Here is a 15,931-nt window from a genome sequence, read left to right on the forward strand (position 1 = left end):
AACATCCATGCTGTAGTCACCTTTGAATATTGTGCTTCTCATGTGTTTACAAGTTGTCTGAGTTGTCAAACCCTGCTAAGAGTGGCCTCATTAGTTTCAGTTGGAAGTGCCCTCAGAGCAACAGCTCAATAAAGTAAACTGTTTTGCCCTTGCCCTTATTCACCTCTTTACCAATTAAATGTAAATAATATAAAGTGTACTTACTAATATATGGCTTTTTTTTTTTCTTTACTTATTACGATACGTCTAAACTATGCGCCTTACTTCTGAACTTAGCAGCTGGCTATTACAGCGTTGTTAAAAACAAAGGATTCCTTCAGGTAGCACACAAGATCATTATTTTGCTTTAACAGCAGCTTAAAGGTTGTGGGTTGTTGATTTATATTCGTTTTAATGCATTTGTTAGCAAAACTGTTTCTATTTTGTACAGGTGGAAACAGAAATACTGAATTTTAATACAATATATGTCTCAGATGTTAGAAGACAAAAACACAGACAGCATTTTTCAAAGGAAATGGTAAGTGTGAACATTACAGAACCACTGTGATTTAAAAAAAAAAAAAAAAAAAAAATCATTAAACCTGATTATAGGCTCCCAGTATCACTGGGATTTTATTTTAAGAATAGAATAGTAATTTAAAAGTCCACTTTGATAATTATTGGAAGACCGTTAGTGTTTGTAAATAGAAATTACTGATTAAAAAATAGTGTGATATGATGATTTATAAACCACTTCCGGGCACAGTGCATTGTTATAAAATAGTGCACTAAAAAACCCGCTTAACATACAAAATTTACCAGAAATCACAATTCAAGATGATGAGGTGTGATACATGGTGAGAAGTCACAATTTTTTTACTCACTCGGTGTTTACTAGGAGGAGGCAAGGTATGACGCAGGTTCACGAAACATCTCAATATTGCTATCAGCGGCACACAACTCCACGGTTGACCAGCGAGATTTATAGGTCTCTTTGGGTAATTGTCACCTAATTAAACAACTAATTGATTGTACTGGGTAATTAACAACTGAAGTGTATATAAACCAGACACCTTGGAGCCCTCCAGGAAGAAAGCTGCACACCCCTGATCTGCATAACAATGCCGAGAGTGCTCTCCTCCCGGAGAGGAGTGAGAATGTCCAAAGCTGCGCCGAGGCAACGGGCGGATCAGTATTCTGCCCATGCAGAGCTGCTTCGGGCCAATCCGACAGCCGTAAGCCCATCTTGTGGAGGGCACAGGTAGTAAAGGGGAAAAGAGAACTGCCAGAGTCTGTGGTCTGTTAAAATATACATGCAAAATATGTCCACTGTGTGAAATATGTAAATGTAAATGGATCCCAACTGCGTTAACAGGGTGCTCAAACCTCGATTCAGCAAAGTTGCTACCTGAAAGAAATCTCCCCCATGTACATGTATTTCAATCTGCTGCCAGAAACGATAACTCGATGCAACACAAAAATCTTCAAGTTATCAAAAAGAAACAAGACACAACTGTCACAGGACAACTTCCACGTATTTAGATAATGGGTGAAGAGCACAATGACCTAGTTGACTGGGGAAAAAAAAAAAAAAAAATCAGTTAAATCTCTGTTTTTAGATGAAAACAAACCAACTAAAGAGCGGCGTGACCTTAAATACAGATTTGTGTGTATTTAAACCGAAACACTAAAACAGAGGAGAATCCCTGCACAGAGCAGTCATTAAGTTGTTGCTTTCCTCATTTCACTGGATGCATTAACAAAATGCATTTGCCATGTCCATAAAGGGTTCAGTATTTAGAAGAAAAAAAACTGTAGAATTAAAACAACGTTGCAGCATTGCTTTTTGTTGATGTGTTATAGTGCAAAGTCAACCTCTTTCTAATAATGGCAGGAGTAGCAAATTTTAAAAATGCCACATGTCCGTTTAGAAATAATGAAATTAAACAAGTAAATAAACTGATTTTTTTTTTTTCAATTTTGGTGACACTTCCAAAAACATTTAAAGCTCAGTATCTGTGTTAATAATAATACTCTACAATACCTACTCAAGACTGTATCACATAATATGAAAACATTATACACTTGGCACTTCCATATTATGTTTTTCACTCATTGCACATCATGTCTTGATACATAACCTAATACAGTTTTCATGTAAACTCAGACTGCTGAATTAATGTAATATTAGTGTATCTTACAGTTGTGGGGCAACCGAGCCCCATATGCTCAAATTTGGCTTGTCAAGCCTCATTGAGTATTTTAATGTTGTCAAATAAGGAAAATGCTAATTTGAACATTTCAGGGTCATTTTCACAAGTTATAAATACACACACACGCATATGATAAAACTTTTCCATTATTAAACCCAAGTTACATTAAATCACCACAGAAGTTATTCATATTTGAAGGGAAAATGTCAGCCATTGGTGGCCATTTTGGCATCTGTTTTCTCTTAATGTGTAGAAAGGCAGCTCTAGTTTTATGCTAAATAAGGCATCTCAGTTATTTCCCAGTCTTCTCACTTTCACCTGGAGAAGTTAAATCAAATTCACATCCCCTTTTGCAGTCCTCAGTCACATTTCATTGAAGCCAGATGCACACCAGCCAACTTACCTGACAAGGCTTTATTATGGCATATAATAATAATAATAATAATAATAATAATAATAATAATAATAATAACTTAGTTAATGCTTGTGATTTTGTAGCTCGGCATTTTATGCACAGAAGAAAATAGTCACTGTTCCCATTTGTGTTGTGTTTCATTGTTCCCCTTTGCAGTGATTACTCTTGTGTGGATGCACTTCCACTGTGCTTCCTGCCGTGTCTCTGTGCACTGAAGATAAATGAAGATTCCTACCTGGTGAAGACACTCATCTGCCTGTGTCTGTCTGTCTGTCTGTCTGTCTGTCTGTCTGTCTGTCTGTCAGTGCCCAGCTGCTCTATCCAGGCTTTGCTTTCCTCCCACTTTTATTTATTAAGTGAAACTGGGGGCAACCACCCCACCCCACCCCACCCCCCTTTTTTTTTCTCACTCTTGCGCTGGTGAAATAATGGGCCCTCAGTCATTGGCGGAGCACGCGGGACTGCCCACTGTGAAAAGCAAGGGGACTCAACTTTCAAATCCCCAAAAGCAAGGCGTGCAGCCCAGCACAAATGACCCACTGCACGTCCACTTTGCATTCGTGCTCAGTCTCCCTTGGCAAGGCACCGCGCGCGCCGAAAAAGCGCCCCTGACTGATTGTACGTGTGCGCGGCAGCGTGTTTTCGGTGGGGTGGGTGCAGGCGCTGGGAGCTCACTGCTCCCGATCCGTGCGCTGCCGGCCGATCCGTGCCGCGTTTTGGCGCTAGCCCGTTCAAAGGCGCCTCGAGCGGAGGCAGCGAGCGCACAACTCACGGCGCTGCCTCGGCTGGACGGGATCCGCCGTGTCCGAGTGCTGCTCCTGACCGCGCGGGCAGGACCCTGTGCAGGCGGAGACGCTGCGCGGCCGCGTCGGAGACTTCGCCCACCTGCTCCGAGACCACCGGTGGAGACGCGCGTTCGTCTCCTCGCGCGTCCATCCCGTCCCTGTGCCTCCGTGCCGTGACTCGCGTCCTCTCCGCTCTCCTTTGCTTGGACCCGTGGTGGACGATGGGGGATGCGCGAGTGGGTCGCCACTAACGAAGCAGGAGGACTGTCGGCTACTTTCGACCGAGCAGCGCGCTCCCACCCTCCTTCCCCCACCCCCAGCTCTCCCCCCCCCCACCCCCTCCCGCCCTCGGGCCATGGAGAAGTGCGTCTGGTCCGCGGCGCGCGCAGCATCAGCTGCCCGGTAGAGGAGCGCGAGCGCAAGTCTCACACAGCGGGGAGCACGTACTGAACGGGTTCGCGCGCCGCCTTTGTGTCGTCCCCCCTCACCCCTGCAGCCGCTCGCTAAGCCGCGGAGCACTTTGCCGTCGCGAGCTCGCGCGGGCTCCCTCCGCGTGCACTCATTGTGTGACTGAATCAGACACTCCACGGGTCCCTTTTTCCTCAAACAGGTACGTACCCGCGCGGGAGCATCAGCGCCCGGCGCGCCTCGAGCCGCCTGCGTGCCTTCGAACTCCGCATCGCTTTGCTTTCTCTCTCTTATCCTGTCCTCTTGAGTGTTTTTAAATCACTTCTCAACTGAAAGAAAGTCGGGTAACTTGCGTAAAAGTGTTTTATTTCTTACAAACTTGAAATTGTTTTTGTAGTTTTCATTTGTGCAGAGAACAGTTACTCGGGTTTATTTATTATATTCAGGAGCGTTTAAGGATGCCAAATGAAATAACTGCAGGTGGTATTAAAATGAACGGTGTTTTCGAGAATTCGGCCCATTAATGACTGGTGGTGGTGGTACTATAAATAGTGGAGGGACAGTTTAACCGAAACGGGCAGATGTGACTTTGTGTGTGAGGATGTTGGATGAATGTGACCCGTATGGGTGTCACTCATAAAGCGCGCACACACATGATCCATAACACGGTCCGTTTGGATAAACTCTGCGTGTGTGTCGCTGAGACGTGAAAGGGGACAGTGGGCGTGTGTGTGTGTCAGTGCCTGTTTGAATTTGTGCTCATTGGTGTGTGTTTGAAGTAGAAAGTTTCTCATCCAGAAAAACTCGAAGTGAGAGCGGCAGAGAGCGCGTTCCTAAATGAAGGGAGCATGATGCGAATTTTCACGAAGAATATATAAACTTAAGAATGAGGGACGAGCTTAGTTGGGTTTCGCTTAAAGAACTGGGAGCTTTTTTTTTTTTTAATGTGGAAATGTGAGAAAAGAGAAAAACTGACATGCCGTCGCCGGGTCTCGAGCCGTTCGTTGGCCGTTGGAATTGGACCATACACCGGCGCCGCGCGTGCATTATTTAGAGGCGTGCGTGTCCTCGCGGCGGCCATATGCCGAGTCTCCGGAGAGACGCAGAGAGAGAGAGAGGCAGGGGGTGCGCGATGTCGACTGGCTGCGCGACTTGAGTGGCACGACGCCCGACGCGGAGAGGCAGCGCGCGCTTCCTTCGCGCCTCTTCCACGAAGTCCGCCGCGAGGGACTCGCAAATAGCCGATAGGAGCCGCGGTCCGCTGAGGCAGCGACGCCTCAGAACCAGAACCCTGCTGCTTCTTTTTGAGCACGAACTCTTTGCCCGACGAAAAAGTCGGACTCATGTCTGCTTGTCCGCCCTCCCTGGTTTCTGTTCGACCATAGCTATTTTCAGAGCTGCGTCGTCGCCTGCGTCGTCGTCGTACGTCCACAATTCTTCCCTCATCTTTAATTATTGAGGGCTTAATTCGGAGCTGCATGATTTTGTTGAGAGAAGCAGTTTACGTTTCAAGTCAAAATCGCAGTAAAAAGAAAGATCCTAAATCCAGATGGCTTCATTTGAAATCCCTTTGATTTGAAAGTAAATGAGTAGTGAAAAGAATCTGACCTTTTAATATTTGTACAAAAAAAGTTGTGCACTGGCCAGTGCCTTGTTGTTGTCGTGTCCCGTGGTTAATGCACCCAAGCAGCACTTTTGCATGCTATTAAACATGATGGATCATTTGTGAAGCGAGAAACCACAGCGGGTACCAAGCTGTAAATTAGGTCACAATAGTAATATTTTTGATAATGCAAAGGAAAAGATCTCGCTTAGCCATCTTAGGTGGCCTTCGAACCGGCGGTAGAGCCCATCCGGAGCGAAGGCAAAGCGGAGAGGCGGCCACGGCATCGCAATCCGCAACAGGGCCCGGTGCGGCCCTCTGAGGCACGCAGCATCCGTGACCGAGTGCCGTCCCCTCACCGCTCCGCCGGTGTGTTCGAACGCGCTTGCACTTCGCTTCCTCCTGAGAAACACGAAATCTTGCTGGGAGCAAATTATAGTAGCAAGTGCGAGATGTTGGTGCGCCTAGGAAGCATGCGGGATCGTGTCTGGTGTTTTAATGCCCTTATTTAGCTCAACCAGATAAAACCGTCAGTAAATCCAAATTTTAGGAGGACTGCGCAGGCGGCACAAACCGTTTTCGAATTTCGTTGCCATGTGTTGCCTTGTACTCTGTGCATCCCTGAGGAAAAAAACGGTGTTTCGAGCACCTCGCTATTTCACATCTCGTGGCATTCAGATTTTCCAAATTTTAAAATTGCATATGTTTTTTTTCCAGCCCCAAACATAGAAAACAACACGATGAGGCAACACTTGGTTCGCCATTGAGGGGAAGCGTTTATGAGATGCTTTCGCAAAATTACACAGTAACATTTGATATATTTCTGTACCATTAGAAATAACATCCTTGTTGATTTATTTTCATTTTGTGGTAAACAGAAAATATTTTGTACTGCGCTTGCTGTCTGTGGAGGTGGGGGGGGGAGGAATTCAGCCTGGAAAATGACAAGAACTCCGTTGTTTGATTTCCTCGGCCACTCCGTGATTCCTTCCTTTTGTTCTGCCTTCCTTAAAACGAGGTGCCATCTCACATAATTCCACACAAATTATTTGAATTAATGCAAGTGAATTCTTGCCGTTTGAAGGGAACCATTAGCATATCAAAGTAGTTGGAGTTCTATAGAGAACTTCGGGCCCAGCCTCCATTTGTTTTGCTGACGAAAGGCCTGGTATATGAAGTGGTTAAAAAAAAAGGGCAGTGGGGGTGGGGTGGCGAGCCTCTGGACTGAATACTCGCATTTTTCCTCAACTTCTGTATTAAAACATGAGGTCTCTCATTAACTACATTAGCATAATTAATTTTCAGAAATGGTCTCAGAGAGCCTATTAGGACAAAGAGCGGAATTCTTGGCCTCTCGGTTGGCGTCTGAGGAATTGGTAACTAATTCCCTCAGAACGTGCTAGTTGCCGGTCGGACTTTGATAGCCTGGGTGGTGAGCCTTAGCATACACATCTCCTCTTCCAGACTGTCATCATGTCGTGATGGAGAATACCAAGTACTTCTTGTTGTGGCAGTTGCGCCATTTTCATTTACAAAGCAGGTTTACCATATGGGGGATTAAGGGCGCTTATCTTTGAGTCTGCTGCATCTATCTGAGATGACTCTTGCTTTTTGGTATTTCTGCTCTTAAACTGAAACAAGTTCTCGTTATTACGGCCGTATACAGCAGAACGAAAAAATAGCGAAAAGACACACCGTTGGTGTACCAGTTGTGGTTGTTTATCTGCAAGAAAGAAGACTGTCGGCCTGTCTTTTAATTTCCACCCACGGATCATTAGTGCAATCCCAGCAAGTGTGGATTTGCGGACCTTGCTGATAAAATGATTTTAATACTCCAGCAGAAGACAGATGGCTGTCAGGGTCAATTTAGTTCTTTTGATGATGTGCATTCGAAATATTTTGAGGACACAAATGATTTTTTTTTTTTTTAAATTTATTCATTTTTTTTAGATTTGGAATTAAATCTTCTACTTTTTCCTTAGTCTTTACAATAAAAATTAGTTTTGATTTTTAAAAAAAATGATAAAATGACATGTTTGAAATAATGTGAAATTGTTTAAAATTGGGGGAAAAAAACACTTGGACACTATACTCTAGATATTTAAAAAGGGAAAGGTTGAAGCAAAGGATTAGTTGCATTAGATTTTTACATTCATTGATATTATGTACAGGCTTATAGTTTCTCTCAAACATAAGGGGCTCCCAGACACAGGGGAGGCGTTCAGGAACTTACATTTATCATTGTCCTCGCTTGCTCTCGTGCGGGTGTTAATTGCCATTATTACGCATTTAGGTGGCTTGCGGTTGACATTTGTTCGCCAGCTTATTGTAAACAAGCAAGTTGAATGGAATCAGTGTTCCGATGCAGTTGAGTCTGAATACTTGGAGAGAGACACAAGGAGTGTGAAGATAGCTACAGCACTCAGTCATGGTAGTGTGACTGGACCGGTTTGCACATCCCAAAAAAAAAAAAAATAACGGAAAAGGGAAGGCACAATACTGGTAATGACAGGGTGTTTAGGGATTGGCACAGTTAAATAAATTGCTAATATAGTTTCTATGTCCGAATGATGTAGTCACATATTTTCATGTCCTGTCTTGTAAGGAGCCTCACTGTGCCCATTGCTGCCAAAGGGAACAAAGGGAACAAACACAGCCATTAACATTATTGTGGAAAACTTAATGCACTGGCCTAATAATCCTAAAATGGACCAGTGAGAGAACTATCGGTGTTTGAAAAACATTGGGTGACCTGTGGTTTTTTTTTTTTTTTTTTTTTCTCTGAGTCAAATAATGAAACACTGCTACTTGCACAAGGCATTTGATAATAGGGAGATGCCCCTTACTGGATGGATAAATTAAACACCGTTTTTAAAATTCACTGAACTTAATTATTAGTGACATTAATTGACCGCATCATTTCTCAGTGGCTCTGATGAAAGCAAGCTAATTTCAGGTTTTTAAGATAATTTTTTTTAATAACAAAATTGTATGTAATAAAATTACCTGAATTTATGTTAATCCGGAATAGAACTGAGCAAGGCCATAATGTTAACAATTACTATTGCAGTCTATCTTCTGTTTTAATTTTATCAATATTAAATTCTTGTCATTCAATAATGTAAAAGTACATGTATGTGGCACGCAATCAGAAATCCAGAAAAAAATTTGTAGTGCTCTCCTATGATTTTCATCAAGTATTCTCATTACCTCCTGTATCAAATTAGTCCTTTAAGTTTAATATTTAATATAACATACATTTTGCTGTGTTAAATTAATAAAACACATTGAGTTTAGACTGGACTTTGAAAAAAATTTTTTTAGTTGTAGGAGCCAAGAAATGGAATGATCTGTATTGTTTTTCTAGTTATTTTTATAAATGTTAATACTTTAGATGCGTTTTATTAGGATTTTTTAAAGAAAACAATAATTGCAAGACTGTTGATTCATAGAATAGAAAATGGTCAAATCTTTCACAGTTCAGTCACAGCTTGTGAGCATACACTGGATGTTAAAATGGAAATTAAAACCTTTTTAGTCTTCAAGACCTCCACCTTAACAGTTACACAATAGCACCCCCTGTATTTCCACTTTTTTTGAAAATTTCCATATTTTGAGGCCTGGTATCAGAATTTTTCAATTAAATTTTCTTCCCTCTAAAAATAAGTACCTCCATTAATCTAGTGGTGCCCTTTGGCTTAATGTAGTAAAATTGCACTGTATTCCTGTCTTTTTTGTGTTACTGAAAGTTTTAAAACGTCATGCATTTTGCACAAATACTAGCTGTAGCCAAACTCGTGTGTATGTATTTTTCTTTAATATGCTCTTCTTAATATGTAATGATACAGGTAAAAAAAAAAAAAAAGAAAAGAAAAAAAGCTACTTTTTTTCTGTTCCTGCAGACATGTTCACACATCTCTGTTCACTGGTCGTGAGAAAGGGACATGACTTATCGGCTTATCTGAGGCTGTGGTTGGGGAAAATACTTTATTTCAGTGTCGCAGAAGTGAGCCTTTGAGGCAAGTCTTAAAATAAACACGAGTTATTGCATGCCAGCCTTAGCCGCGGAGGGCTGGGATGGTGGGGGGGCCGGAGATGGCTGGCTGGGAATGTAGATCCGTATGCAGGAGGAATGCCATGTCGCGGCTGTACACCGGCAAAGCGCGGCTCGTCTCGCTGTACCGTTACCGCTTTAACAAGACAGGCCTTAAATTTAGCAACAATGCAAGGAGATGTCCTGCCAGAATTTGCCCTCGAAAAGCACCACTGTCCTTGACTGAAAACACTGAAACCACAGGCAAGTAAAAACAATTTAACCTTTGCAAATGGTTAAATGAAATAGTCACGGAGTAAGAAAAAAAAAAACCAAAATTCACAAAAAGACTCTCAAATTATTAATGCTTTGTGATAAAGTCAACAAAACAGATTGGAAATTATGCACAAGAAACATGAAAGTTTAAAATTCTCAAGCTGCAGAATTTTGGGATCAAAGGAAAGAAGTGAAATACACTTTTTTTTTTTTTATCCTTTATAGCAGATTTTACAGTGGTTAGTTAGTCTTTGATGGATTTAGCCATATTGCACGGTTTAGATTACACAAACAGGTGATTCATATTATATTACTTTTCAGGAAGGTACTCTGCAAGTAACGTGTAGTTCCGTCTTCTGCTCACTGATGGCGGGACACTGGATGTTGTTCTTGTGGAACATTTTGGATTCAAAAAGCACTTGGAGCGAATAACTGCCTTATATCGAAGGAAAACAATGGTAATCTTGTTCCTTATTACGGCTTGTCTGGGCACAATGCCTCCTATGTGGTTTCCCATTTCGAATACATTTCTTTGTGCACAGCACAGATACGTTTTTTCCTGTTTCCAAAGTGTCAGGGTTGGATTCACTACTTTGAAACAGGTAACCTAGTTCCGGGAAAGCATGTTAAAATAATATGAGGAATTTAACATTAGAATGTAGGGTACACTACATTTCAGTAAGGTCAGCGGGACATGTGGGGTTTAGGCAAAAGAGACTCATTTCCTGGGTCCTAACTAAACTTGATTTTCATGTTTTCATTCAGGACTGATAGTAAGACTGACAAACACTTTCTGTCATCTTTTTAATTACTTATAATGGGGAACACATTCTTTCTGTAAACCAGCCATTATTTTCTGATGGTCATTAAGGCAATGAGTTATGTGCTTTAAAAAAAGTGCAGCGTTTTAATTGCATGAGCATCGCTTTCAAGGGTATCTACTGAAGGTATTTTCAGTTATAATGGCTATTGAAATCTCAGATTTTTCTTTTGATATCCCTGTGGTTAGTTCTCATTTGCAGTGGTGTAGATGCACAGATTTGCGTATGAAATTGCTCGTTCGATGCGAAACTGAAAATGAATGGCATCTTTTGTTTTAGAACCACGCATTTTTTATTTTAGTTGTCAGTGAACAGTTTGAATTTACCACAAGTTTGTTTTGTTTTGAAATGTATGCATTTTATGGCATTTCATGTAGTATATTTCAAGCTAATTGGTACATCAGTGTACAAAATATTACCACCGGGGACAATGTTTATAGAAAACAATATTTTTGTACTGTTGTAAGAAGCATGGCTGTGAAATGCATAAAAATCCTGCGGAGTGCTGTAGCAGTACGGTTATTAAACACCACACAACTTGCATTAAAGCAAGAAGTGGTCCGCATCTCAAGCACAACTGTGTATCAGAGCATTTTAGCTTGATCAGTGAAAACACAGTTAAAAAAGAATAAAAAAAAGCTTGTATAAACTAGGGAATAGTACAAAATGCACCATAAGTAAAGCCATTTAACAACACACCATGCAAATTGTGTTGAAAGAAGAGGCCTTCTGTAGGTCAGGAGCAATATTGTAAATTCTTGAGAACAACATCAGAGACACAGTGTACTTTTGGGTAAATTTAGACCTAATAAGCCTAGACAGCTTCTGAATTTATTCCTCTTCAAGGAAGGACCCTAGTGCAAGGTAGCAGTAGCAGGGGGAAAAAAATCTTGGCAGGGATAAATCTCTGGAGGAGGTGTGCTGTAAGGGAGAATCCATGCGTCTTGGACCGGTGGCCAATCCAGGAGTTTCGGTCGGCTGCAGCAAGGACCACCACGTAGGTGGCAACATGTGGTCAGGGGGAGCGAAACGGGAAAGCGTTCGAAATTAGCCGCACAGCACGGCTTTTATTACACTGTCGTGGGGGTGCAGCCGAGTGCAAACTTCATGTTTAGCAATATGCTGTTTCATTCATAGGAATTAGTCATTGGAGAGAGACTGACATGAAACTCCCTGGCTGCGAGCCGCTTTCACAAGACCCCTGGGCGCTCGGATACTCCGAAGGCAGCTGGATATACGACTCCTCGTCTGCTTTACGTCTTTGGCTCCGCATGGGGTAACTGGAGCTCAAGTATGCCTGACACTTTGAGGGGCGTGCCGTTTAAGGAAAACATGGGGAAATGCTTTAAGCGCTCACGTGATTTTCGAAGCCGTCCTCTCACAGAAGCGGACCCGCATTCGGTACCGCAATGTGGCTCTTCCGCTTGGAGAAGAGGGTCGCTCGCAGGCTTGATCATATGTCGATTGGTGTGGGTGCAGGGGGCACGGGGAGCGGGTACATAGGGGAGACCCCCCCCCCCCACTTCTAGAGCCCTGTTTCTCCTCCCCGCTGCTGAGAACGTGTTAAATTATCGCCCTTCCGAAAAAATTCTGACCAGCTAGAATATTAATGCGATCGTAATATTGTTTTTCTCCAGAAACCTGAGAAACGAAGCCTACGCCCATGCATGTCTGCATGTAGGACAACGGCATAATGTTCCTGCTGTAGCCTTTCCTTATCAGAATTACGTTCCAGTCCATAGGCAGGGCTGTGTGCAGCTGGCTTCTGGTCACGTTATAAATAACGATTGTTTGTAGGAAAGCTGTTAGTCCAAGCTATTAAGCCAGCAATTTCACACGCACTGCTCCACTAAATATGCAGTTGCCTAAATGGGAAAACTTTAGGCGGTGTGTGAAGCCATCAATTGTAGGAACCTGTAAAATGCAGCGTTTGACACACATCTGGGGAATTGTGGGAAATCCAGCGGGTAGGACAAAGATGTATTCATGCAGGCATTCCTGCAGACCAACGTGATGAATTGGTGCATCTGTGAGTTTCATCTCGAACACCATGGCAGCCAGTGAGACAGCAGCTAATGTCGCTGCACCTGCTGTTGTCTCCGGGAGAGCTTCCCCTTCCTCTCCTCGGTGGAACCGAGTATCGCTTTGCTGTTCCTCGCACGCCAGCAGCCACGGGCCGCGCTCGGGTCATGCCGACAGCTCGAACGCTTTCCGCTGGAAATTGCTGGGAAAAATGTCACTCCGAACAGACATTAGAGCCGGATCTCTGCCCTTGGCTAAACATCCTTGCCCTCAAACTTAGCCTCGGTGCAAAGCCGGGCTGTACGAGGCAACACCGGACAAAACCGACAATCACGGCCGTAAAACACATTAAGAACGGCGGTCGGTGCACGATGAGCGTGAAGGTTTTGCGTGCATTGATTGTAGAATTAATGCCGTCTGTCAGAACGTGATCTCAAACTCGTTAGGCGTGATAAATTCTGCTTTAAAAAAACTGTCATTCAAGAGAGTGACTCGCAGGGTTGTCGTGGTAAAATAGATTAAGAACAAACAACAAGCTGTAAACAAAAGGGTAGTTACGGAATCAGCAGTAACGCAAAAGCAAATAAGCGTCAAGTTGTTAAACAATGCTATAAAAACACCGAAGCGCAATGGCGAATGTGCTGTGGTTGCACACAGGTATAATGCAAGTCCAATAAATCAATTTCCACATGAGCAAAATATCCTGCAGTTATAAAGATTGGCAAAGAGTACAGCTTGTATGGAAGAAAGCACCCAAGTCTGGCAGGACAGCATACCGTTTAAAGGCCAGGTCACATTTAAACTCGCCAGACAAAGGTTTACCAAACAAGCGCTATCGGCCTTGAGAAAATGTACAGTAGAGCAGGTGACCGGTGAGTGTTTTTACACAGGAGGCTGGTGACCGTAAATGGGCACTTGGCACTTGGCACTTGTCTGTTTTTCGAATTTTAGTGTTCTTTTTTCCTCTAAAAGACACGCATCCAAATAAAGATGCAGTTCCTTCAAGCTTAGAGAAGTATGGAATGAGAGAGAAGCATATTCTAGTGTACTTAGCAATAAATTGTTATCACATCCTGTACCTGGGGGTGCAACAAGATGGCAGTCTTTAGAAATGATGACAGTCTTGGCTTTTGATGCTGGCCACACTGAGAAAAGAGAAATATATAATTTTGGCCTTCTGAAAATGGGTCAGTGCAGGATGTTTTGAAGGGATGTCTAAGTGTACAAATCATTTAGTCTGATACATGAGCGCTTGGGGCACTTGTCTGTTCTGTTTATGAAATTATATTTATTTGTTGCGCTATTTTCACAAATGCATAGAGGAAAGTTTTGATTTTCATGGTGGTCTGTGGGAGAAGAAAAAGGTTTATTGTAAGCAAGAGTATATTTCTGAGAATAATAAAATAAGTCCATTTTATTATGAAGATCAGCACGGCCAGATAGTGCGGAGTCTGTGAACTGCTCCATATTGAATTAGAGTGGGGTCAATCACAGCATCCCACTCACTCTTTATTTGTTGAGCCTTGGAGGGCCATAAGACTTTGCAGGTCAAAGTTGGTCAAAATTAAACTTGGCACAAAAGGGATCAGGTGAAATTGCTTTGCCACCAGACATGGTTTTTTTATTTATTTTTTTTTTTTTTGCCTCCTTGTGGTTTCCAACTGAAATGACAGAAAGGTAAGATGATCATGTGACTGGGTCTTACGGAGGTACGATTTCCCACTGTGTCCCCGTAAAATGAAAGGCAATGTAACAGGAAAATAATTATTTGTTCTTTTTCCTGTTTTGTTCCTGATACAATATGTGAAGCAGCTTATTCTTTTACCAGTTCTTACAGCTGTTGGCCAGTATCTTGTGCAGTTTGGCCCACTTCTCAAGGTTAAAGCTGGCGCTCACCCCCATGCCGCACTGGATAGTCTTAAGGTGTAGAAAGAAAGGGAGTTCAAGCCAAGTGACTCGGTTTAATATCTCTTTCACATTATGTTTTGGCTCACAAGTACATTTTGTGTTCTGTAAACTGGAGAAACTGCGTGACGTTGTTAATTATTTTTTTTTCCAGGGAATACAAACGCCTGTTCCTGGGCTCACCTTAGTGCTAACTGGATGAGTGCTTCGTGAAAATGGATGGATGGAAAACGTTTTTACTTTATCAGCCTTTCAGAGAGTCCTCTGCCTGGTTAAAATAAATCCCGAGAGATTTCATTGTCTGAGACGAACGTAAGTCGTTTTACCGATGCCATTTAGCGAAAGGGTACAATGTGAGTGGCAAAATATTTTAACCTTTTGTGTGTTAAGCTAAAGTATAGTAGCGCAAGGAAGTTTAAAAAAATAGTACTTTCATCACATAGCACCTTGAGATCATTATGGCTCAAGTTGGGCCCATCTGAATGATACTCGTGCAACGCCTGTAGAGACAAGAGATGAAGCCGGTCTGTGCAAAGTGGGGCAGCCGTTCCACTCGTTTTTTTAAGTTTGCCCGACCTCGTATAACCGCATGCAGAATTTTCCGTTTTTTTCTCCTCGTTCGCGTTTGAAAATTCTTGGAAGGCGATGCCTCGCTTTATGTTGAACGGACTCCAGCGAAGACAGCTTCGAGGAGTTTCCAAGAATGAGCAGCATGTAAGCATTTGCGTTAGTGGCGCGGGATTTATAATGGTGCCCAATGTGTGCTGCTCGCGTCCCGCAGAAATCGGCATCGCCGCTTCATTGTAATACGCGGTATAATATCGCTGACTGCTCTAAATCATGGCAGTTTGCCACTTGCTTACTTTCACTGACCCGAATTTCAGGCTGTCACATTGGAACTTGTTCACATTTTTGCTCAAAAATATATAGCTTGTTAGAGATACTGTAAAATAGAAAATATGTCCCTTTAAAAGTTTTGACACCATGATGTGTGTATGCCGTAAATGCTTTTCTGTTTGCTGTTGGATAACGAAATTTGTTTTGCGTAGTTTGCAAGAGAAATTGGATCATGATTCCTCTTTTGTGGAACGGCCCAACTTCTTCCAGTCGTATAAATAAAATAGTTTTTTGTGTCGTTATGTAATTTTGTATGCATGATTATGTCAGTATCTGACAGTGAGAAATATCACGAGTTGAGAGAATATTACTTGCACGTGTCCAAACCATCAATGACTTTAGCTGAGCCACGCTACTGTGTTATCAGGGCTGGCCTGCATTCATTTGTACGTCTCTTCTCATTATTTCTCAAAGAGCGTAGTGAGGATATTAGCAGATGTAAATTCAATTCGGCTTCGAGAGCGAGCGAAACAAATGGAAATCTTTGCTTAACGCTGCCTTCTTGTACACCTGGAAGATATGAGCTGAACTGAAATGTCATCAGTTTGTATTGCATGGGATCAACCTTTGTCAT

General features: G+C 42.6%; 1 protein-coding gene across 3 annotated transcripts in view; it reads left to right on the plus strand.

Moving 5' to 3' along the window:
- The first annotated feature begins 3,770 nt into the window (after positions 1-3,770).
- Positions 3,771-15,931, plus strand: part of LOC108935194 (adhesion G protein-coupled receptor L2-like) — a 94,536-nt gene continuing 82,375 nt past the window's right edge. For all 3 annotated transcript variants that reach the window (XM_029250215.1, XM_018753599.2, XM_018753601.2), the window contains exon 1: positions 3,771-4,002. The gene's annotated coding sequence lies outside the window, so the exon portion shown is untranslated. The remainder of the gene's footprint in view (positions 4,003-15,931) is intronic.

The sequence above is a fragment of the Scleropages formosus genome, chromosome 3 (assembly GCF_900964775.1).
Source record: "Scleropages formosus chromosome 3, fSclFor1.1, whole genome shotgun sequence".
Taxonomy (NCBI): domain Eukaryota; kingdom Metazoa; phylum Chordata; class Actinopteri; order Osteoglossiformes; family Osteoglossidae; genus Scleropages; species Scleropages formosus.